The sequence below is a fragment of the Triticum aestivum genome, chromosome 4A (genome assembly GCF_018294505.1).
Source record: "Triticum aestivum cultivar Chinese Spring chromosome 4A, IWGSC CS RefSeq v2.1, whole genome shotgun sequence".
Lineage (NCBI taxonomy): Eukaryota > Viridiplantae > Streptophyta > Magnoliopsida > Poales > Poaceae > Triticum > Triticum aestivum.
This window is the reverse complement of record NC_057803.1, coordinates 103,540,901-103,566,659: the sequence shown is the minus strand read 5'-3', so window position 1 is coordinate 103,566,659 and position 25,759 is coordinate 103,540,901.

Sequence of the window (25,759 nt, the reverse complement as noted above, 5' to 3'; positions counted from 1 at the left end):
ACCAACCAGATCTGAATCTCAGGCAGATATGATGGTTTGGAGCATTTTTCAAGAACTATAATATTGGTCCCTCGATAACCGGTAAAGTGGATGTCGTGGCCAACACACCTAGCCGGAAGACCTGTTATTATAATATCTTGATTGAGGAAGTTGGCCACCTCCCCATAGGGATTTCGTAGGATTTACTCCCTAGTTGTCCCTATGGATTTCTGAGATCCCGAAGTCCGACCTTTTTACTTGATGTTCTAGATATCAAACCATATCTATGAATGGGTTACACTAGCACATCAAGGAGAACATTAGAAGCGGAGTGCTAAATGTCTCTCGGTCGATCATCCAGATTTTCTTTCCTTGGCATTGCTAGGGTGAAATCTGAGAAAGTGTTGTCTTCCTTTGCATCTGCATCATCCATCATCATTCATCATGGTAGCAAGTTGTGTTGCCAGGATCCTTGACACGGATGTTGGTAAAACCTTGATGATTATGGAAATGCTCAAGTTCTTGAGAGCATGCACAAGCTCTACGTGTTATCATCGGCTCTAAGTGGGATTCCTCTCAGTTTCCTCGGCAATGCTATGACCTTTTCAAACAGTGAATCCACTCTCTATTGTTGGGTTCTTCCCCAGTTACCAGAATCATTCCCAGCATTTGCATTTTGTTCCCAGCTTGCACCGCCAATGTGCCATTCTACCATGGGTCTCTTCCATTTCCGGTGATAAGCAAATTCATCCATTACGTTGTCTTCAACAAGGTAATCCACATCATCCAAGTCCGAGTATGCCATTCTACCGACCCCCTCCAAACGACCGCTCGAGAATTGTCTTAGGCTGGTTTAAAGAGTTTCAATGATCTATGAATCAAAGGTAATTCTTTTTGCCACTTAAGGGGATATTTCTACGACTCACCTTCCCTAAGGTGCCTCGTTGTGGTTTCATGGCAACTCAACTCCTCGCTACATTGACAATCGATTACCACCTTCTTAAGCGTGAAATTGTTGTCTACCTAGTGAACCTTCGTCATCCGTTTCTTTCCACCCCTCTTGATGTGTATCTCGTGTCTCAACCCGAGAGATGGTCCTATATCTCATTCCGTGAGTTGTTCGATCTTCGAGAAGATCGACCCTTCTAGAGTCTCCTTCTTCCCTCCATGTCATGTTGACAGGATTTCTCAAGGCAAGACCTCAAGACAATGATGGTGAATGAATCAACGTTCAACTGAAGTGCACCCTGGATCGTGAAGATTATGCTAGTCTGTGTTACCCCTTCACCTTACCCTACGCTTGAATCTCGAGACGAGATTCTTGTTTAGTGGGGGTGAGTTGTCACATCCCTAGCTTCTGGTTTGCTCTGAGCTAGCTAGTCATGTGTCGCATCATGTCTAAATTTTGCCTAAAATTGAAATGGGGATGTTCAAACCCTAGCATTAAATCAACTCAACTAGGGTGAATTAAAATCTTTTCAATAAACCCAAAAGGTTCCTAAGAAAAGTTCATGATTTCTGGTTAAGGTGGAAACCTCTGCCAAAAATGATGAATATATCCTTAGGTCATTTTTGGATTTTTGAATTTAATCATATTGTATTTGACTTTGGGCATTTAAATACTATAAATAATTTAAATGTTCAAATAAATGTTGGAAATTGTTAAGGGTCACTGAAATAATTCAGAAAGCACCCATAATTGTTTCCAGGATTTTATTAAATGATTTGGTATTTTAAATCAAATCAAAAACAAAATAACAGAAATAGAAAAGAAATAAAAGAGAGAGAGAAGGAAGTTACCTGGTAGCCCACCTGGCCCAGCAGCACGGCCCAGCCCATCTCGACTTTCCCCCCCTGTCGCCTTCCTCCTCGCGCCAGTAGGCACAGGCGCGTGGCCGACGCACGCCGGCGCACGCCCCGGCCACCTCCTGCTTGCCGCTCCACCTCGACACCCCGGACGCCTCCATGCGTGCCACGCCACCCCCTGGAACTCCCTCACTCTCCCGAACTCTCCCCCCCCCCTCCTCTGCTTCCTCTCTCCCTCACTCGCCCGAACGGACCCGTCGCCACCGACGCCGTTCGCCGCGGCCACAACCACCGCCTCGCCTCCCCGACGCCTCCCAAAGCTCCGCCGGTCCTCCCTCTTCCTCCTCACCAAGACGGAAGGCGCCGGAAGCCCTGGATGGGGCCAGCTTCGCCGTTCCCCTCCTCGGCCACCGCGGATCGCCGCCGTCAAATTCGTCCCCGTCTGGCCTCCCTCAAGCTCGCCGTCCACCTCTACAGGGTCTACGTGAGCTCTCCGTCCGTTTTCCCCTCTCTGTTTCGTCGTTCGCGCGCCGTAGCTAGGTTATCCACCAAGACCGAAACCCCATCGCCGCCGGCCATGGCGCCGCCGTGGCCAGGGCCACCGCAGCCCGCGCCTGAGCACGTCACCGTGCTCGGTGAACCCCCAGGAGCACGTAGCCCTCCTCGTTTTCTCCTCTAGTGCGCCGTAGCTTCGCCACCGTTCGCGCCCGAACTCCGGCCACCGCGGAAGTGCTCGCCGCCGTCGTCTCCAGCCACCCCGCGGCCCCTCGTGCAACCAGCTAGGTGCGGCCGTGTACGGGCTACCTTCTGGTGCCCTTCGCGCGTCCAGCCGCCGCCCGTAGCGCAACCCCGGTGAACTTCCGCCGCGTTTTGGGTCGCCGCCGGCCGAACTCCGGTGGCCAGTGACGTGGCGCTGTCATTAGCCACTAATGACGCACTAACCAACCCCCTAGGCCACTGACTGTGGGCCCCACCCCTGGTCAAACCCCAGTCAGCGCTGGGTTTGACCGGGATTAGGTCCTGTGTCACTGACGTGTGGCCCCACACGTCAGGTTTGACCCGAGCCAGCCCAGTTGACTCTGCTGACGTCACAGTGACGTGGTGCTGACGCCATAAATCATTTTCTGGAATTATTTTAATTCTAAATATTCAGGAAATTCCAGAAAATGCCTAAAACTTCTAAAATTCATAGTAATTCAACCGTAACTCCAAATTAAATAATTTATATATGAAAAATTATCAGAAAAATTCAAGGAATCCATCTGTACAATTTTCATGCATGTTTGAGCAATGTCTGTCCTCTGTTTTGGACAAAACAAATTAAGGGCATTTAAATAATCATATATGGAGTTGGAATTTGAATCTTGTATTCAAACCAACTTCATTTAATCTGTTGCTAGTTGCATTAGCCCAAAACACATTCATTTTGCCATGTCATGATCGTGCATCATATTGTGCATTGCATTGATTGTGTTCCCTTCTGTGTTGCCGGTATTTGTCCCCTCTCGATAGACGTGATACCGATGATGTGATCGTTGACACTGATGAAGACTCAATGTTATCTTCAGAAGTGCCAGGCAAGCAAAACCCCCTTGTTCATTCCGATACAATCCTACTCTCTCGCTCCTGCTCTCTTTTACTGCATTAGGACAACACCGATTCATCTGTTACTTGCTGCGGTAGCTGAACCCCTTTATCCTTTGCATGACCTGTCATTGCCACAGTAAATAGATGAAACCCACTAGCATGAGTAGGAGTTGTTTTGAGCCCTGATGTGCCTACTCTTTCATGCTTGTTTGTCATGCCTGCTACTGCTTAGAGTTGAGTCAGGTCTGATTCATCGGGGATGAATCAGAGGTGTGTGAACATGTCCTACTGCGTGTGAGCTAAGTGTGTGAACACGATTTGGTAAAGGTAGCGGTGAGAGGCCATGTAGGAGTACATGGTGGGTTGTCTCATTGCAGCCGTCCTCAGGAACTGAGTTCTGTGTTTGTGATCCATGACCAGTTACTACCACACATTGGGTTCCGGTAACTCGACCCCTCTCGACTTATTAATCAACATGATCTCTGTCCAGGAGTTGCAACTAGTTTCTGGTGTTTGTAGGTAGTGTTAGTAGTCTACCAAGTGGCACCCGGTACAGGTGGGCTTGGGACAGACTAGGCACAGTGGCCCGGTGTACCAAGTGGCACCCGGTTGGTGGGCTTGGGAACCCTGCACACATCGTTTGGGGCCGTAAGCGACACCCCGGCCGGATCTCCTTGTGGATGGAACCCGAATAGGCGATAAACCTGGACTAGAGACTTGTTCGGTTAGTCAGGTTGTGGCCGACTCCCTCGCCCGGCTTCCGCTTGAAGGTTGCCAAGGTACATGATGTGTACAGGGCGGTAAGTGGCGGGAGCGTGTGTGAAGAAGTACACCCCTGCAGGGTTAACATCATCTATTCGAATAGCCGTGTCCGCGGTAAAGGACTTCTAGGTTGCTTATATCAGTTCATAGACAAGTGAAAGTGGTTACTCTAAAATACGCAAGATAAGCGTGAGTGCTACGGATGGCGTTCTCGTAGGGAGACGGGAGCGGATCCATAGTGGTGTATTGATATGGTGAATATGTGGACTCGTGTGCGCCACCTCAAAGAGTCGCTTGCAGTCGTAGTTCAGGATAGCCACCGAGTCAAAGCTGGCTTGCTGCAGTTAAACTCCACCACCCCCTTTGTTGATAATGGTGCATATGTAGTTAGTTCTGATGTAAGTCTTGCTGGGTACATTTGTACTCACGTTTTCCTATTTTATGTTTTTGCAGAGAGACTTTGGTCTCACTAGTAGTTTCGCGTGGACTTCGACGTTTAGCTTGTTACCTCAGCTACGATCTTGTGCCTCGGCAGGATTTGGTAGATAGTCAGGCTTCTCAGTCTTTTTCAGTTATAGATGTCTGTACCCAGACATGATAGCTTCCGCTTGTGCTTTGATTTGTATGCTCTGACTGTTGGGTCATGAGACCCATGTTTGTAATATCTCGCTCCTCGGAGCCTATTGAATAAATTACTTGAGTCGTAGAGTCATGTTGTGATGCCATGTTGTATTTGCACATATCAAGCATATTGTGTGTATGTTATTGAAATGCTTGGTATGTGTGGGATCTGACCATCTAGTTGTTTATCTTTAGTAGCCTCTCTTACGGGGAAATGTCTCCTAGTGTTTCCACCGAGCCATGGTAGCTTGCTACTGCTCCGGAACACTTAGGCTGGCCGGCATGTGTCCTTCTTTGTTCCTGTGTCTGTCCCTTCGGGGAAATGTCACGCGATGAATACCGGAGTCCTGTTAGCCCGCTACAGCCTGGTTCACCGGAGTCCTGCTAGCCCAGTGCTACAGCCTGGATTCCCTCGCTGATGACCGACACGTTCGATGCTGGGTCATGGATGCCTGTCCCTGTAAGTCTGTGCCACTTTGGGTTTACGACTAGCCATGTCAGCTCGGGCTCCTTATCATATGGATGCTAGCGACACTGTCATATACGTGTGCCAAAAGGCGCAAACGGTCCTGGGCTAAGGTAAGGCGACACCCGTGGGAATACCATGCGTGAGGCCGCAAAGTGATATGAGGTGTTACATGCTAGATCGATGTGGCATTGAGTCGGGGTCCTGACATTGCCACCAAATACGCTAATGGTGAAGATGAGGATCGACTCCGGAGTGGCAAGCATAAAGCAGTCGCCTAGGAAACCGGAGGAAATTCCAATCGGAAACAGAAGCGGAAAGCCGAGCCAGCCGCTCCTGGGGAGGCCCTGGCCGTAACCCAGGGAAAATTTAAGGGAAAACCCAAAGGACCTTGGAACCCCAAGAAAGTTAAAGACCAAGATGGAAATGATGTTTTGGATCTACCGTGTCACATCCACACCAAGAAAGATGAAGAGGGTAAACTCATTTACCCAAAGCATACCACTCGACAGTGTCGGCTTCTGATCCAGCAGTTTCAGGGCAAGCAGTCCAAAGATAAGGAAAAGGAGTCGGACAATGTTGAGGACAAGGAAGATAGTGACGATGGGTACCCCCAGGTCAATTCCACCCTGATGATTTTTGCTGATGTTGAGAGCAAAAGTCGACTGAAGGTTATTAACCGTGAGGTAAATATGGTTGCTCCGGCAACACCCAATTATCTGAAGTGGTCCCAGACTGCCATCACATTCGACCAGTCTGATCACCCTACGCACATTGCCACACCTGGGAGGCAATCTCTGGTGGTCGACCCAGTTGTCGAGGGCACTCGACTGACCAAAGTCCTGATGGATGGAGGCAGCGGTTTGAACATACTGTACGCAGAAACATTGAAAGGGATGGGCATTCCGATGTCCAGGCTCAGCACCAGTAACATGAGTTTTCATGGAGTCATTCCTGGGAAGAAAGCCGAGTCACTCGGCCAAATTGCTCTTGATGTGGTTTTCGGTGATTCCAAGAATTACCGCAAGGAAAAGTTGACATTCGAAGTTGTGGATTTCCAAAGTGCTTATCACGCTATTTTGGGCAGGCCAGCTTATGCACGCTTCATGGCTCGACCATGTTACGTGTATCTCAAATTGAAGATGCCTGGTCCCAAAGGTGTGATCGCTGTTACAGGCAATCGGAAGAAAGCAGAAGAGTGTTTTCAGAAAGGCTCAAAGATTGCTGACGCTCAGATGGCGGTGGTCGAGCTGCAAGAGTATCAGAAGACTGCAGATCCGAGTGAGTTGCTACGAGCTAAGAAGCCTGCTTTAGAATCAGCTTTTCAATCGTCCGGTGAAATGAAGGCAGTTCACATTCACCTGACCGATCCAAACGCTGCTCCGACTCACATCTCAACGACGGTCGACTCCAAATAGGAAGAAGTGCTCATCCAGTTCCTCCTTGAGAACTGGGACATCTTCGCATGGAAGCCTGCTGACATGCCTGGAGTTCCCAGGGGGCTGGCTGAGCACCGTCTACGAGTCAACCCAAAATTTAAACCTGTGAAAGAACATCTTTGACGGTCTGCCGTCCAGAAAAGGAAGGCCATTGGCGAGGAGGTGGCTCGGCTCTTAGCAGTGGAGTTCATCCGAGAAATTTACCACTCCGAGTGGCTCGCCAATGTTGTCATGGTCCCCAAGAAGGACAAGTCACTTCACATGTGCATTGATTTCAAGCATATCAATCGGGCCTGCCCGAAAGATCATTTTCCTCTCCCTCGCATCAACCAGATAGTCGACTCGACTGCGGGATGTGAGTGTTTGTCTTTCCTAGACGCCTATTCCGGGTACCATCAGATCCGTCTGTACGGGCTCGACGAGATCAAAACAGCTTTCATCACTCCATTCGGGTGCTTCTGTTATGTCACCATGCCGTTCGGCCTCAAGAATGCCGGAGCCACGTTCATGAGGATGATTCAGAAGTGTTTGCTCACTCAAATCAGTCGGAATGTGGAGGCATACATGGATGATATTGTGGTCAAGTCACGGAAGGGTTCCGACCTGCTGACTGACCTTGCTGAAACCTTTGCCAACCTCAGGAGGTATGATATCAAGCTCAATCCGTCAAAGTGCACGTTCGGAGTTCCAGGTGGGAAGTTACTCGGTTTCTCGTTTCCGAACAGGGAATCGACGCCAATCCTGAAAAAATTGGTACTATACTCCGCATGAAACGTCCTGTGTGTGTGCATGACGTCCAGAAGCTTACAGGATGCTTGGCCGCTTTAAGTCGATTCATCTCTCGCCTCGGTGAAAAGGCATTGCCTCTTTACCGACTGATGAAGAAGTCCGACAAGTTCGAGTGGACTCCAGAAGCTGATGCAGCGTTTACAGAGCTCAAAGCTCTGCTCTCCACCCAGCCGGTGCTTGCTGCCCCAATCGGCAAGGAGCCTTTGCTGATTTACATTGCAGCCACAGGACAAGTTGTCAGTACAGTACTTACGGTCGAGCGGGAAGAAGAAGGAAAGGCCTTCAAAGTTCAGCGCCCAGTATATTATGTTTCTGAAGTTTTGACTCCTTCAAAGCAAAGATATCCTCATTACCAGAAGCTTGTATATGGGATTTATATGACCACGAAGAAGGTTGCACATTACTTCTCTGATCATTCCATTATAGTCGTCAGCGATGCTCCACTATCAGAGATTTTGCACAACAGAGATGCAACTGGTCGAGTGGCCAAATGGGCAATTGAACTTCTTCCCCTAGATATCAAGTTTGAGGCAAAGAAAGCTATCAAGTCCCAAGCAATTGCAGATTTCGTCGCCAAGTGGATCGAACAGCAACTTCCGACTCAAGTTCACTCGGAGCACTGGACCATGTTCTTCGATGGATCTAAGATGCTGAATGGTTCCGGTGCTGGGGTAGTATTGGTTTCCCCCCGAGGAGATAAGCTCAGATATGTTCTCCATATTCACTTTGATTCCTCCAATAATGAAGCAGAATATGAAGCACTTTTGTATGAGTTGCGCATGGCCATATCACTCGGCGTCCGTCGCCTCATGGTCTATGGCGACTCAGATTTGGTGGTTAATCAGGTGATGAAAGAATGGGACGTCAGAAGTCCAGCTATGACTGGTTATTGCAATGCAGTGAGAAAGTTAGAGAAGAAATTCGAGGGGTTAGAGCTTCATCACATCCCCCGACTGAAAAATCAAGCGGCTGATGATTTGGCAAAGATAGGCTCCAAGAGAGAAGCCATCCCCAGCAATGTGTTTTTGGAACACATCCACTCGCCATCAGTCCAAGAAGATCCTTTTACAGATGAAGCCCCGCAGCCAAAGAGAGCCACAGATCCGACTGAAGTTGAAATTCCGGCAGTGGTCGACCTAATCATGGAAGTTTTGGCAATCACCCCTGACTGGACGATACCGTACATCGCGTATATCCTGAGAAAGGAACTCCCGGAGGACGAAGAAGAGGCTCGACAGATCGTCCGTCGATCCAAGGCCTTTACAGTCATAAAGGGACAGTTGTATAGAGAAAGCGCGACTGGAGTCGGTCAGAAGTGTATAACACCAGAAGAAGGTCAGATAATCCTTGATGATATCCACTCGGGGACCTGTGGTCATCATGCGTCCTCTCGGACCATTGTGGCTAAAGCATACCGAGCGGGATTTTACTGGCCAAGAGCGAATGAAATGGCAAAAGAGATAGTCGACAAGTGTGAAGGGTGCCAGTTCTACTCCAACATGTCGCACAAGCCTGCATCAGCCCTGAAGACCATTCCACTCGTCTGGCCCTTCGCTGTTTGGGGACTGGACATGGTTGGCCCATTGAGAACAGGCAGGAGCGGTTTCACACATGTGCTTGTGGCAGTCGACAAGTTTACCAAATGGATTGAAGCTAAGCCTATCAAGAATCTTGATGCTTGCACTGCTATCAGTTTCGTCAGAGAGTTAACATTCAGATATGGAGTCCCGCATAGCATCATCACCGACAATGGGTCAAACTTTGATTCAGACAAGTTCAGAGCTTTTTGCGCCTCTCAAGGCACACGAGTCGACTACGCATCGGTCGCCCACCCCCAGTCGAATGGACAAGCAGAAAGGGCAAATGGTCTGATTCTCAAAGGACTAAAGCCTCGGCTGATGCGTGATCTCAAGCACGCAGCAGGCGCTTGGGTCGACGAGCTTCCGTCGGTTCTGTGGGGATTGAGGACTACCCCGAATCGGTCGACTGGAAGAACTCCGTTCTTTCTGGTTTACGGAGCGGAAGCAGTCCTGCCGAGTGATCTACTTCACAATGCACCCCGAGTCGAGCTTTATACCGAAGATGAAGCAGAACAAGCCCGGCAAGACGCAGTCGACCTCCTGGAAGAAGAAAGAGAAATGGCTATGATCCGATCGACCATTTATCAGCAAGACTTGCGTCGATTCCATGCCAGAAATGTGAAGAGTCGAGCCTTCCAAGAAGGAGATTTGGTCCTCCGAGTGGATCAACAGAAACCACACAAGCTCGCTCCTACTTGGGAAGGTCCCTTCATCGTCACTAGAGTCCTCCACAATGGAGTGTATCACCTTTACAATGTCGATCGCCAGATCGATGAGCCACGAGCTTGGAATGCAGAACTGCTCCGCTCCTTTCACACTTGAATTCTCACTCGGATGAGATGCAATAAGAAAAACTTCTGTAGTCTATTTATCAAAGACAAGAGTGTTACAAATTTTCCTATAATTGTTGTTGCTTTTGTTTGCGTGTGAAATCCCCCAGTGGGTGGCTTAGCTGCGAATCCGTTTCGCCTAAGTTTGTAAAAAAAATCCTACCAAGTGGCGAGCCACACTCCCACTCGGAGGCTTAGCTGCAGCTTAGTGCTTGCCTAAGTGTTTAAAAATCCTATCAAGTGGCGAGCCAGACTCCCACTCGGAGGCTTAGCTGTAGCCGAGTGCTCGCCTAAGTGTTTAAAAATCCTATCGAGTGGTGAGCCAGACTCCCACTCGGAGGCTTAGCTGCAGCCCAGTGCTCGCCTAAGTGTTTAAAAATCCTACCGAGTGGTGAGCCAGACTCCCACTCGGAGGCTTAGCTGCAGCCCAGTGCTCGCCTAAGTGTTTAAAAATCCTACCGAGTGGAGAGAAAACCTCCCACTCGGAGGCTTAGCTGCAGCCCAGTGCTCGCCTAAGTGTTTAAAAATCCTACCGAGTGGTGAGCCAGACTCCCACTCGGAGGCTTAGCTGCAGCCCAGTGCTCGCCTAAGTGTTTAAAAATCCTATCGAGTGGCGAGCCAGACTCCCACTCGGAGGCTTAGCTGCAGCCCAGTGCTCGCCTAAGTGTTTAAAAATCCTACCGAGTGGTGAGCCAGACTCCCACTCGGAGGCTTAGCTGCAGCCCAGTGCTCGCCTAAGTGTTTAAAAATCCTACCGAGTGGAGAGAAAACCTCCCACTCGGAGGCTTAGCTGCAGCCCAGTGCTCGCCTAAGTATTTAAAAATCCTACCGAGTGGTGAGCAGACCTCCCACTCGGGGGGCTTAGCTGCAGTCCAGTACTCGCCTAAGTTTGAAAAAACCCTACCGAGTGGAGAGCAGACCTCCCACTCGGGGGCTTAGCTGCAGTCTAGTACTCGCCTAAGTTTGAAAAAATCCTACCGAGTGGATAGCAGACCTCCCACTCGGGGGCTTAGCTGCAGTCCAGTACTCGCCTAAGTTTGAAAAAATCCTACCGAGTGGAGAGCAGACCTCCCACTCGGGGGCTTAGCTGCAGTCCAGTACTCGCCTAAGTTTTTAAAATCCTACCGAGTGGAGAGCAGACCTTCCACTCGGAGGCTTAGCTGCAGCCCAGTGCTCGCCTAAGTACGGAACACATCCCAATCCGCAAGGACGACGAGGTGCAAATCAACTTCTACCTTCTCCTTCGGAGTTGCACCACAAATACAAAGTTATTTCGAGTGAAGAACAAGTTCCACTCGACAGATAATTCATGAAGATATTCAACGATAAATCAAGTTCAGATAAGATCCAAAGGTTCTAGACCGCAGATCAAAGTACTCGAGCCTCCAGCTCGACAGAGTTTAACGGTTACAAAATCCACTCGGCATTCCGAGGCAAATTTAAAGTGAAGCATAAAAGTTTTTATTCCTCATGCGGAGGACTGGAAGGGGCGACGAACTCGTCCAAGTCGATCCCGTCTGCAATGCGAGTGGCAGCAGCAATGAAAGTCTCCATGAAGTCTTGAAAGTTGTGCTTCCTGGTATTGGCAACTTGGATGGCGGCCAACTTTTCTTCTCGCGCCTCCTTGCAGTGGACGCGGACCAGAGACAGAGCGACGTCAGCGCCACATCTAGCAGAAGATTTCTTCCATTCCGCCACTCGACCTGGGACTTCATTCAGTCGAGTCATCAGGGACTCGAGGTCATTCTGAAGCGTCGTCCTAGGCCAGAGCGACGTGTCGATCCGTGACATCGCAACCTTCAACCGAGCAAGATAGTCAACAACGCCGGCAACACGAGATTCCAGTCGGAGCACGTTCATAGCAGCCTCGTCCTTCACTGGAGAATTGATGGGGTCCAAGTCTGTCTCCACTCGACTGGTCTCCTCTTCGAAGTTCTGGCAGAATTCTGTAAACACAATTCAAGGATAAGTCAGTGGCTCTACGCAGATTTGGTAACTGCAAGTCAGTCGGGCCGGAGTAATTACCCTCGAGCATGACGAACAGCTTCTTGGCGAGTCCACCGAGATAAGCCTCCAGATCGTTCCTCTTCCCCGCCAGTTCACTTGCCTTGTCATTCAGAGCTATATTGCCATTCTTCAGACGGCTGGCCTCTCGATTAGCCGCGTCGAGAGCAGTTTTCAGCCTGGAGTTTTCCTTTTCAAGAGTACCGACTGAAGCCAGTTTTTCTTCAGCAAGCTTCGTTTTGTTCAGGGCCTCCTTCTGCGCTTCGGCAAGGTCTTGATCCTTCTTCTTCAGAGCCTCCTCCATTTTGTCTGCGAAACAGCAAGTGAGATCAACATCGAGGACGGCCAGAAAGAAAGGACAGTCGACAAAAGCTCACCAGCCATACCTTTTGCTTCGTCCCTCGCCTTCTGCAAGTTCTCCTGAGCAAGCTTCAAGGCAAGGTTCAGCTGGATCTGTTTGTTCTCCAACTCAGTGTAGCGAGCCACAAGTTCGCAGGATTTCTGCAAAAAATCAGTCGACAGACATCCAAGATAAGTTGCTTCGAGTAACCAAGAGACAATGATGGCGTTTCTAAGACTATAGCCGAATCAAAAACATTCGACAGTAGTCTCGGGGACTACACCCAGTGGGTGCACTCAGCGTGCCCCCACTGGTTCGACCAAAAAAAATCGACTGCCCGCAGCCGACCGTGTATAGTTCCATTCGACATGGCCTGACCAGACCGAGTGAAGAAGTTCAGCTAAAGCAACACAATATAAAGACTACAGTCGACTGCCAGCAGTCCACCGTAGTCTCGGGGACTACACCCAGTGGGTGCACTTAGCGTGCCCCCACTCATCAAAAATATTAATAGACACACCCGATGGGCGTACAGATATAAAGATCTTCGGAAAAGAGATTCTTCGGATAGCATATCCTAACAGAACAAGCGGTGAATCGACTGACCTGGACGTTGCTCTGAAGAGCTGAGCTCGCGTCATAAGCTGCTTGGCTGGCTTCCCGAACCACCTTCACTTGCTCCATCATGATCCCCGCCTGGCGTATAGCCTCTTTAGCGGCACCCACTTGGTCCTCAGGGACGTGGTGTGTGGCAAAAAGCGAAGGCGGATTTGCAGTCGACGTCGAAGGCCGGACACTCGTCAGAGGTTCAGCGAAGGTCACAGAAACCCGAGTGGTATCACCACCCTCCCGGACTGCGGCCTCAGGCGCCGGAGTAGTTTGTGGGGTCTTGCCAGCCGGCGCCCTCCTGTTCCTTCGCGCCCTCAGTGGCACTTCGTCGTCATCATCAGGGAGGTCAATGACATGAGGAGGAGCTACAAGAAAAATCCAATCGATCGGAATTATAAGAAATCGTCAGTCGACTAAAAGCAGAACATCAGTAATCATACTGGGGTTGGAGGTAACAGTGTCTTCCATCTCTTGATCATCGTCCTTGGCGGAGATCTCTGAGGTGGCAGCACTGCAAATTTCGAAAGTCAGTCAGCTTATTCAATGAGTCGACCAAGAGTCCGTCACGTTCGACAAAGGAAAACAAATTCTACTATTACCCAGAAATGGTGGGGACAGTCATCTTCATCTTGGGTAGAGCCTTGGGCGGCTTGGACGATGTCGCGCGTGGGTGCTTGGGAGCTTTTTCTGTCGGCGCTGGAGATGAGGTCCGAGGGTGCTTCGACGACTGCCCAATAGGGACAGTCGCCTTACCACGTTCCCGCGCAGGGTCGTGTGTAAGCTTGGATCGCCGTTCCGAGCGGGGAGGTTCGACTTCTTCCTCCTCCTCTTCACTGGAGTCGTCGTCATCACCCCCTCTCCTTCGCCGTCAGATTCCCACTCTTCTACCTCGTCTCCACTTTCGCCTCCACTCGCCTCTCCTTCCTCGGCCTGCTCCCGTGCTCCATTGGGTCTCGAGTACATCTCAGTAATGGCCTAGAGGACAACAAACAAGACAAAAGTCAATCGACTGATCCAAAAAGAACAAATAAAGAAAGCAAGATCACAGTCGGAAACGCAGGGTCAGACCTTGTCCACTTCGTATGTTTGGTCGAGTGGAGGAATCCTCCTAGATCCTCGGGGGTTGTCCTTGTTCCCTGTGATACTCGACAGCCACCCTTCCAACATCTTGTCAGTGACCTCCTCTGGGTGAATCCGAGTGGTGTCTTCGAGACCCGAGTACAGCCACATCGGGTGGTCACGAGCCTGAAGCGGTTGGATGCGCCTCCGAAGGAAGACTTCCAACAAGTCCATGCCAGTCACACCCTCGCGGACAAGCTGAACCACTCGACCGACCAGCACCTTGACTTGCGCCTTTTCCTCCGGCGTCACTTTCAGAGAGGCAGGTTTTTGTGCTCGATTCAGAGAAAAAGGGGGAAGCCCAGTCGACTGTCCTGGGGTCACCTGGTCTTTACAGTAAAACCAAGTCGACTGCCACCCACAGACTGACTCGGGAAAAGTGATAGACGGAAAGGAACTTTTTCCCCTCATCTGGATCGCCAGACCCCCGCACAGCTGGATCACCTGCGTCCGTTCGTCACTCGACTTGGCCTTCTTGACCGACTGAGAGCGGCAAGTGAAGATGTGCTTGAAGAGTCCCCAATGGGGGCGGCAACCCAAGAAGTTTTCACACAAGGAAACGAAAGCAGCAAGATACACAATAGAATTGGGAGTAAAGTGATGGAGCTGCGCTCCGAAGAAGTTCAAGAAGCTCCGAAAAAAGGATGAGGAGGCAGAGAGAATCCACGATCGATATGGGTGGCGAGGAGGACGCGCTCACCATCAAGAGGCTGGGGTTCGACTTCTTTCCCCGGGAGGCGCGCAGATTCGTGGGGAATGAATCCCCCCTCGACCAGATCATCGAGATCATCCTGCCGAATCACCGACGGCATCCAGTCGCCCTGGATCCAATCCTTGGGCAGAGCAGTCCTCGAGGAAGATCCGCCCCGAGCGGACTTCTTCCCCTTCCCCTGCACCGCCGCCTTCTTCGCGCGCTCCAGAGCCGACGTCTTCTCCTTCACCATCGTCACCGGTGAAGCTCGAACAGACCTATGGCACCAAGGTGGGAGCAGAGGTGGTGGAGGATCTTGTGAAGGAAGGGGGAAAAGTGAAGGCGCACTGTTTGGGGGTCCCGAGCCGGCAGCTTATAAGAGGTCGCTTCCGAGTGGCTGACTGGTAGGCCCAGGAAATCCCGTCAAATCCCGCAACGGGCGCATGCGCGGTACGTGGCGAAAAAGGTGGCGCGGGGATCGAGGAGCTTCCGTCCTATCCCATCCGATTACTGCGGCCGCCCCCGTCCCGTGCGCTTCCCAAAATTCAATTCCCGCAAAATCCGCGGGCCTCAGAACAACTCATCAAACAGAAGATCCCTTTCACACCGTCACTCGGAACTTCACAAGTAAATAAATTCACTCGACAAGAGGCCAAGAATGGATCAAGGCGACTGAAAGAAGTTGACGACGTCATCCGTGACAATTGATCCAAAACAAGACGTTCATATAACATGAAGAACCAGTCGGAAAGATCCCCAACTCCTTCCCCACTCGAACCTCGATCCATTCGGGGGCTAATGATGAAGCTATGTACCTAGGATAGGGGCATGGACCTGTCCTAAGTACCCTACCCAAGGACATCCCTAGAAGAAGTCACCTTTCAATCGACTTGGAGGTATCCCACTCGACAGATTCAAGACACTCAACCACGAAGCAATCACTCGACCAAATTCCAACCACTCGACTGCTAGGAGATCTAAAGTCACCCTACACGCAAACGGTCGGTCATTAAGTAGCTTTTATGGTCATCATAGCACTTTATTAGGGGCATTACCAGTAACCCCCAGTCTTAATGTACTTTAAACCTTGCATTACTGAGGGCTGGAGGGGCCTGGCGAACTCTATATAAGCCACCCCTCTCCTCAGTATTAAGGGTTGGCACCCCTATTATTCATACACACATAATTCAGTCGACCGCCTCCGGGCACCGAGATGTAGGGCTGTTACTTCCTCCGAGAAGGGCCTAAACTCGTAATCCTCGTGTGCTTACAACTCCTCCATAGCTAAGATCTAGCCTCTCCATACGTACCCCCCTACATCACTGTCAGAGTTAGAACCACGACAGTCGGTCCTTTCTACAACCTTGAAGGTCTCATCACCCATATCTTGGTTCAAGGGACAGCCGTGAACGAGCCTGCAGATGACGCTGAATCAGATGAAGCGCCTGCAGCACTGAAGCCAAAGAAGCAGCCAAAAGCTTCAAAGCCTGCCTCTGCTCCAAAACTCTCACGGGCGAAGCCACTGGCAACTGCACCTCCTAAAGACAGTGTGCAGTCTGAAGATTTGTCACGCATCTCCAAGCCCTAGAAGGTCAAGATGCCTGTGCCACACACCGGCCAAGAACTAACAGCTGCTGCCATTCTGCGCAATGATGCCATTGATCTGTCAAGTGATGAAGATCTTGCAGATGACGCTCTTGAGCAACTCATCAAGAGCAAAGAAGAAGCAGAAATCTTCAATGATCTGCCTCTCTTTGATGTAACAATCATCCACAACTTCATTGATGAATGGTTTGACACGCCAAACATCAGCTTCGACGATCTGCAACTACCCATTGGCCTCAGTGTCACCTTCCATGGCGCCATTGCTTCAGAGTTAGCTATCGCCCAGCGCATTGTTGAACTAAAGCAAAAGATTGACTATGAAAAGGCTTAGTTCAAGAAGCATATGGCCAAGCTCAGCGTGCAAGAGGTGAAGAACTTCAAGATTATGCTGCACGAGCTCAAGGAAGCCTTTCTCAAGAAACGTGCAGAAGCTCAGGGTTCTCATGAGCGCATGAAGGTTCTGGCTGACAAATGTGTGCATGCCTACAATGAGGCTGAGAAGCGCAAGGCCCTTGGGCGTCCTAGCATCGACCCCAGGATGGCCGCAAAGAAGATGAAGAAGCCCGCTACGGCTGAACCTGATGCACCAAGGCAGGAAGCAGATCCCATTGTCTTCCCAACTAGAATGACTGGCTCGAAGCCAAAAGGCCGGTCAACCGCTTCAGAGCTCAAGAAGACGAGGACTGCTGAGGCTGAAGCCAGGAAGAGGAAACATCCTGAAGCCTCTCCTACTGCCCCCTCCAAGAAGAAGAGGAATACCAAGAAAGATCGGGCTGCTCCCACAGAGCCTTTGATAGTTGAACCCATTTCCATGGTTCGTCCTGACGCTGAACACCAACTGACAATCCATGAGCCTGCTTTCACAGAGGCTCATGAAGTTGAAGACTTTCCAGCAGCTGATCACATCGCTGCTGAAGACATTGGTCAACATGACCATGTAGAAGATGGTGCAGTCCTTCCTCAGCTCGAGCATAGCAAACTCATCGGCATTGGTCGTCCTCTGACGCCAATCGCTCAGGATGCTTCATGGGCTGATCGCCCACAAGAGGAGGAAGACTTTGAGGCCCAGCCAACTCCAACTACACAGGCGTCGCCTGCATTGCGCAGGCTTCGCAAAGGATCTAGGCCTCCAGTCTCTGCGTCTGAAGCTGAAACTGCTGAAGACATTCCGGCTGCATCAGCCGATGAAGAAGAAGTCCCACAAGCTGCTGCTACTCCCCTGTCCCACCAAGAAGCAGTTCTCAAGGAGAACGTGATTGTGACCGACCCTCCTGCTCATCAAGTGGAGGTTGAAAATCTTGTGGCTGCCACCACCACCACCAATGAAGCCACTGACGCTGTCATGGCTGAAGCTAATGTGGATCCCTCCCCAACAAAAGCATCAGAAGTCAGCGAAGCCACTGATCCCACTGCTTCTGTTCCTGCACCTGCTACCGGTCCCCAGTTCGACTATCATGTTGAGCACATGCCACAGGTACAGAAGCCTATCCCAAGATTGCCCAGGTTCCCAGGTCCTGCATCAGCACCTGGATCCTTCAATATCAATGGCTTCAGAGCAGACAACACATTCTTCAATAGCTCCAGGAACCCCTACTCAAGGGAAAGGATATCATCTGATTGGTTCTGGAGCTATCCGCAGCGAAGCTATTACTCCTGCATTCTATACAATCAAGGTCGCATCTTCCCACACAAGCGTCTTGACATTGAAGCTATAGCTGGTCTGCCCTGTCTGGAAGAAGCTCTGGATTGCTTCAAAGAAGTTGGATTGCTGCCATTCGTCACTGACCAAGAGCATTGGAATGAAGAATTGCTGCTCCAATTCTATGCCACACTTCACATCCGCGGGTATAACAGAGATCCGAAGACTTGGGTCCTGGAGTGGATGACAGGAAACGTTCATCATGAAGCCAAAGCCTTTGACATCATTGAGCTCACTGGTCTGCCCACTCCCGGAGATCTCTACGAATCTGGCTGTCAACTTCACAGTGAAGCTGTGGAGAGCATCTTTCAGAAGCCTGAACCTAACATGAGTCAGATGCTCAGTATGATGAAGCCATTACCCCAAGATGCTGCATATCCCAAAGAGTTCTTTGTTGAAGATCTAGAGTATCTGCCAAGGACTATTTATCACATCATAAGGCGAACTCTCTGGCCCATCAAAGGGCACTCTCCACATGCAAAGCTTGAAGGTGCAATGAAGACTTTGGTCTTCTATATTCTTCATGGAAAATGCTTCAATGCACGGGACTTCTTCATTCGCCAATTGGCTGCATTAGGCTCTGATCTATTTGGCTTGAAGTTCTACGCCCCATGGGTCATGCGGCTGATCAAACTTCACTCCACCGTCTCATATCAGCCATCTGCTCGCAATCATCGGATTTTTCTGCCTGATGTGGATATGTCTATTGAAGCCATCTACCCTGAGCCTGCCAAGGAACCCCTAAGTCTTCAGAATGCAGAGCATCAGAGTTTCTCTCAGAACATTGAAGGAGTTGAAGCAGTCGCTCGTGTGTATCCTTTGGCTGGCACTACACGTGCACCGCATCCTGCTCTCACTGAAGCCACTGACAGTACAACTGCTCCACGACCCAAGAAGCACACTCGTGTTCTCAACGACCGAGAGCTTCTTGTGGCTCTTCATCAGAAACATGATAGGCATCATGACTGGCTGAAGCATCAAATGCAAAGCCTCTTGGTGGATGTTAATCGCATTCGCAATCTTGCCACCAAGAATGCTTTTGTTGCCCATGAAACCTCTCGCCGCACATGGAAAGGGCTGACACTGATGTGTTCTGAAGATGATCTTCAAGAGGATGGCTTCACTGAGTGCTTCAAGTTTGACTCCACACCTCCTCGAAGGGCAGTGCTGCGACGAACTCCATCTCTTGAAGACTCTGAGTTCTCTTCCTCTGCTGCAACTGTGAATGCCAGAGTGATCGAGGATGAAGACGATGCTACTTCACCGCCACCTCCTTCAGCATGCTTCGACTCTGCTCCAAGCTCTTCTGCACCGCCAAACACCACCGACGACCCTACTGCTTCACCTACTCTTCATGGGAACGAGTAGATGCTCTATGTCTTCAAACCTTCTTGGTCCATACTGACAAAAGGGGGAGAAGCTGAGTTTGATAGTCTTCAAGCGGGTCCATATGGGCGGGTGCTTTATATTTTGCTTCGTGTTTACAACTCTCATTTTGATACATTTGGTTCTTTGAGTTGTAACACTTAAAACTCGATGGTCATCTGCTACCTATTTGCCACCTTGTGATGCGATGATAAATTCCGCATGTGCGACGATAAATTCCGCACTTAGATCATTTTGCAGATGTCCATTTTCCATTATGCATGTCATTATCTTCACATACCCTTTTCATGCATAGTGGATTGTCATCATAAGTTGAAAAGGATCTCCACAAGCACAACCTGCCATGTGCATTTACATTCGAAAGCAAACTACTTATATGCACATCTTCAGGGGGAGCCCTTGCAACTTATGAAGACAATTCCTTATCCTTTACAATTTCACATATTACATTCCCCGTTGAAAACTTCAACTAGTTTGTCATCAATCACCAAAAATGGGGAGATTGTAAGTGCATCTAGTGCCACCCCTAGTTGGTTTTGGAGTATTGACAACAAACCTAGTTGAGGGACTAATGTGTTTGTGAGAATTGCAGGATAACACAGGTAGAAGTCCCTCATTGATTCGGTTTTCGTACCAGAGATGACCCCTAAAAATGTATGAAGACATTGAAGTCAAAGGTGGTATATGAAGATATTCACATTGAAGACTATGACAAGAGAAGACACCACATGAAGCCTATGGAGCTCGAAGACTTAGATCTTTCGTAGTTCTTTTTCTTTTGTGTTGAGTCATAGGAACCACCATACTGTTGAGTGGGGTCCAAGAGAACCATTCAGAATGACTGAAGTGATGCTTAAACAAAACCTATGTCTACAGTGAAGACTATGAGAGCGAATCTTGTCCAGAGTCGGACAAGTCAGCTTTGCTTGTAGCCCAAGTAAAGTTGTCGTGTGTGTTTGAAATCTGACCATTGGAACACGTGTCAGTTCCTTAGTGACCCAGGGTCATTTCGGACAAATCAGGTCGGGTTGCCTTGTGGCTATAAATAGCCCACCCCCTACAACCATAAACGGCTGGCTGCTCAGAGTTAGTGTACGGCTTTTGTCGTTTGAGAGCAACCCACCTCGAAGCATTTGAGAGAGAATTCCTTGCGAGGATGAAGCCCTAACCACCCAGAGCCAAAGAGAATTAGGCATCACTTAAGTCTTCTTGTCTGTGTGATCTGAAGACTTATTACACTTGAGGACTGTGCATCCTCCAGCCGGTTAGGCGTCGCGTTCTGAGCATCCAAGAGACATTGTGGATCGCCGGTGAACGAAGTCTATGAAGGTTTGGGAGTCTACCTTGAAGACTCACCAGAGTGATTGGGCGAGGTCTGTGTGACCTTAGCTCAAGGGGAATATGGTGAGGACTGGGTGTCCTGAGCTGCGTGTTCAGGACTGGGTGTCCGGGACTATGTGTCCTCAGGTTTAAATACCTAGCCGCCCTAACCAGACGTACAGTTTTCACAGCAACTGGAACTGGTCCAACACATCATTGTCTTCAACAAGTCATTGGTTTCATCCTTCCCTTCTCTTTACGTACTGTTACTCCTTGAGAAGACATCGTATGATTGCACTATCTTTTATCTTCACTGAGTGACTGCATGTTCTGTTTGGCTTCATAATTTCTTCCTACTTGATCCTTACTACATTGCTGCTCTTACTCATTGTACTTTCACTCTATTGAATACTTGACTATGGCTTGCCTAGTGTAGTCTACCTTCCGCTGCAGGGTAATAGGTTTATTTCGGTCGTTTGTCTTCATAACTTCCATGTTTTGAAGACTTCCATAAAAATCGCCTATTCACCCCCCTCTAGTCGATATAACGCACTTTCACAACTCTTTATCCCTTTCTTACTCAATACATGGGATGTGTCAAGATTGCCCCTCTTGCGACAAGCCTACCATGCGGCTATGCCTCTAAGTCGTGCCCCGACACGTGGGAGATATAGCCGCATTGTGGGTGTTACAAGTTGGTATTAGAGCCATCCTTGACTTAGGAGCCCCCTGCTTGATCGAATCATTGACGTTGTTGAGTCTAGAACAAAATGTTTTGAGTCTTAGGATTATATATATTGGGGAGTAGGATTCTTTTTACTCCTAAGTCCCTTCGTCGCTCTGGTGAGGCCTCCTGATGTAGAAGTTTTGACTCTCCTCTCCTCTAATTCCACAAGAAAAATTAGGATCACACGGGTATCTTGGAATCGTTCCGATAGTTTTGTGACGATAACATTGTTCTTGGTGCCTCCGTACATTTAGGGGTTGTGGCAGTGTCCCGGGGAGTTGAGGTCCGAGGTGTTGTCGTCACAATTTTATCATTGCAGTTCTGGAATACCTGAGTTTCGCCGACATCGAAAATCTCTTTTATGCAGTTGTTGGTGAGATAACCTCGACGCCACCCAGTACTGGAGCGGGAGTTCGGGAGTATTGCCATAACTCGTATAACGGATGCTTTTCGAAGGTTGAGGTACTTGATTTCTGAAGGTTTCTTGGTTATGTGTTGAAGGATGGATACAGCTGGATGTAGGGATTGTTAGTTTGGGTGAGATATTATGCTTCCCTTGTATCCCCATCATCTGATTGCATAACCAGAAAGTTTTGGGAGTTTATAAGTGGGAATTCAAGTAGCTCCTAGGATATCTTTCCGACAGAGGTATGATATGAAATTGGGGTTCGACGTCTAGTGGTCCGCCTATCCACGGTTGGTTTTACAGTGGTCACATTGTGTCTTAAAGAGTCCTTGGCTATGCTGACTTGGGGACGCTTCGTATGTCATGTGCAGTGCCTTGTACATGATGGTGCTGTACGATCGAGCCCGTGTGGGCCCCACCATGAAAACTTCGGATGAAATCTCTATCATATGTTTGTTCCGGCTTATTCTGCAAGCCAATCCTTGTTTTGTTTTGAGTTGTGGTATTCGAGTTGTTTGGAAGTCAAATGTGGATTCCATACCTTTCTAAGCGGTGTTCTCATATTTCTATGTGAATACTAATCCTTCATGATAATCGAGATTGTCATGTCAATCCTTTTCAACCGGCATGTTCCTCTTCAAGTGGATCCGATCATTTTCAACATCCGCAAGATCAACTCTAAGTTTTTCTCATCGGTGTTTGTTTCATCCGTCCCCAAGTTTCCTTTGTTTTCCCGCCCTCCCACCCTTTTGTTTCAAGGACTCAGAGATATTCAAATCAACTATCCATTTTATTCACATGAAGTCTTTTCATTCTTTTCCTTCAATGTTTTTATCCGGTGATTCTCAGGAAGATACTAAGGAAGCTTTGAGTTTATAATTCTTCATTCTTTTTCTTCTCCGGTGGATTCAATTCAAGCTTTGTTGATCATATTCCTTTCCTCATTTTAAATGATTTCTCATGCCGGTGCACTTCTTAATCATCCACCTCTTGCTATCCATGTTTATCTGGAGTGCTGAAGATATCCCAGAAGATTCAAGTTTCTATTCATAATCCTTTCAAGCTATTTCGAGGTCTTACCTTATTCAAGCCATTTAATTCAACCGGCGCAACCTCTCTTTTAAATCGTTCAACGGTGTTTCTTTTGAGTGGGACCTAACCCACATGTCTTTTCCCAAGATCTTACCTGACTCTTCTAATTTTCCCAGAGCTATCCTCAAATTCTTTCAAAGTTGACGTAAGAATGAATTATCATCAGTCATATGTCTTTCTCCAAGATCTTTCAAATACTTTTCATCATTGGCTCAACCTTTCTATTCCTCATCCCGGAGTATCTCAACAGTTCATGGTGGTGTTTCTCGTCGTCATTCTCGGATTTGAAGACCGAAGAAGACTTTTCTCTCAATCTTGTCCATTCTCTCGAAGATTCGTGATTCTAGCTTGATGCCATCCTCTCATAATTGTTTTCAATTGTGACAATTCTTTTCACCCATCCGGAGCAATTCAGGGGTCTTCTCAGTTTGATTCCCCGGAGCCCATCATCTCAGAAGTATTCATTCCAGCTTTCAGCTCACATTTCTCCAAATCTTACCGGTGCATCATTCAAGTATTCTCTAATCAGCTCGTGATCTATTTGGTCTCGTGTATTTATATTCTCTCAAGGATCTTCATTCTTTTTATAATTCTTCCCGGTGTTTATTTATTTTATTTTTCTTCGTTCTTTTTCAATTCTTATAGTGGTTCGTTCAAGAGTTCTCTTCCATGGTTATCATATTAATTCATTCATTCTTTCCAAGCCTACCGGTGGATCGTTGAAGACCTTCCTCAAGTTTGCGCTATATCTATCTTAATTCTTTCAATGAGAATAAGTAGTATGCCAAATCCGTTGCTTTTCATCAATTTAAATTGGTGAAGGATGCGCATAACATAATTCTTATTATTGTTTCATCCAAGTGATCTAATTTGTTCTTTTCGGAGTTGTTCATCATATCACATTCTTGGTCCGAGATGCTTCATCTTTTCTTTTCCGGAGTGCCAAGTTTTCCGCATTATCTCGTCATGAAGCTCCATCTAATCATTGCAAGGCTTCTTCCGGAGTTCTTTTCAACTTTCCTTTCGCTTGATCATTCTTTTTGTTACCGGAGTTCTTCATGGAGGCTCAACATGGTGGCTGGTCAAGGATTCTTTTCATTCTCTAATTGTTCTTCAAGTTTTCTCTCAAAGTTATGATCCGCCAAGCTTTACTCTCAAATAAACATGGTAATCAACACATGTCTTGTTTTGAGGAGTTCAAGCATTCTTCATCTTGCACTCCGAAGTGCAATTCTTGCTCTCTTATCTCTTGAGGAGGTGTTATGTCACTCTTGACAATTTCCCTTCGTGTTTCATGATTCACAAGCTGTTCGGAATGACATATTTTAAACCCATCATTTTCAATTCGTTCATGAGAGCCTTTGCAACCCATCAATCTCTCCATTGGAGTTATATTGGGTTATATTTCACCTAAAGCTTTCCCTAAGGATTGTCTCTATTTATGGTGCTTATAAATGACCCAAGTTCTTCATTTATCCTCCCGGTGAAATAAGTTTCTCGTCTCCTTGTTCATATCAATACAATCTACTGTTTCCGTTAGTGGCAGAATTTTGCCTCAATTTTGAGATGCTTTTCATAAGCCCACTATAAGCTTATTTGTTTCATTGTTGGTTTTTCCAACAATTCCATTATAACCTTATTAGAAGGGTGCTCTCCAAGTTCATTTGTGGCAGACGTTGTCATTTTCTTCTCCGTTCCTTTATCCCAACAATCTAGCTTATATTCTTTTGTTCCGGAAGCATTGTGATGTTGCTCTCTTCACTCTTCATCTCGAATTGTGAGGATCATGTTCTTTCCTTTTGCTTATCCATTTAATTGGAGTGTCGTGTTTTCATTCGAGCTCTCTCATGTTATCAAGTTTTGCCTGCCTTCTCAACCGGAGTGCCGTCTGAAATCCTTCTTACACCTTGTGCCATTCTTTTAGTAGTTCCGGAGGCAGTGTGTTGTTGATATCATCGAGTATCCTCTCATCTTGTCAAGTTCATGTTCAATTCCTTCCATTTTCAATCGGAGTGCTGCCCAAATTACACCATTCTTTTTTCCTTCTCTATCTTGTTTTAACCGGAGTGTTGTGTCTATCATTCCACTTTTAACCAGACTCTCATCCAAGTGCTTTCTTTTTGCCAAGCTCATATTCTTTATCTTCCTTTTCCAACCGGAGTGTTGTCGTAATTGATCCTTATCGTTCCTTGTACATCTTGTTTCTACCGGAGTGCTTGCATGTACTTCTTGTCCATTGCAACCCTGTTTCTTATGTCTTTCAACCTACAAGGTTATAGTAATGTTCCTTGTTCCTCTTTTCTAACGGAGTGTTTTCAACTTCGTTCATCTCCGTTGTATTCTTTCTTTCAAGTTTTCAACCTCTCAAGGTTCTTTGGTTTCACTCATTTGTCAAAGAAGCAACTTAGTTTTACCTCTTCTCTTCCTTTTCCGCTTCTATTCGGTGCCATCCTAGATCTCGGGACGAGATCCTCTTGTAGTGGTGGAGTGTTGTAATGCCTCGATACCGACACACCAGGTGTCTTCTAGTTTTTCGCTATCTTTGCCATGTCTTTCGCTTGTGTGTTGCATCTTGTCATGTCATCATCTGCATTGCATCTGCATGTTTTCAAAACTTGCATCCGTCCGGTTTCCCCTAGTTCTCTCTGTTGTCCGTTCTGAGCCCAAACACACTTGCACGCGTCCGCGACACCTCCGAAATAGTATTTTATAAGTGGCCGTAAAATTTTCTCGGAATGGGTTGAAAATTGGCATGTGGTGTTGTTATAGTGTAGATAGGCCGCCTGCCAAGTTTCATCGCATTCGGAGTCCGTTTGATGCCCCAACGGATAACTATAGCGACAATATAGTCGGTTAAATCGCCGGACGTTTTCGGTCTCCGAAAACTGTTGCCTGTTTTTCC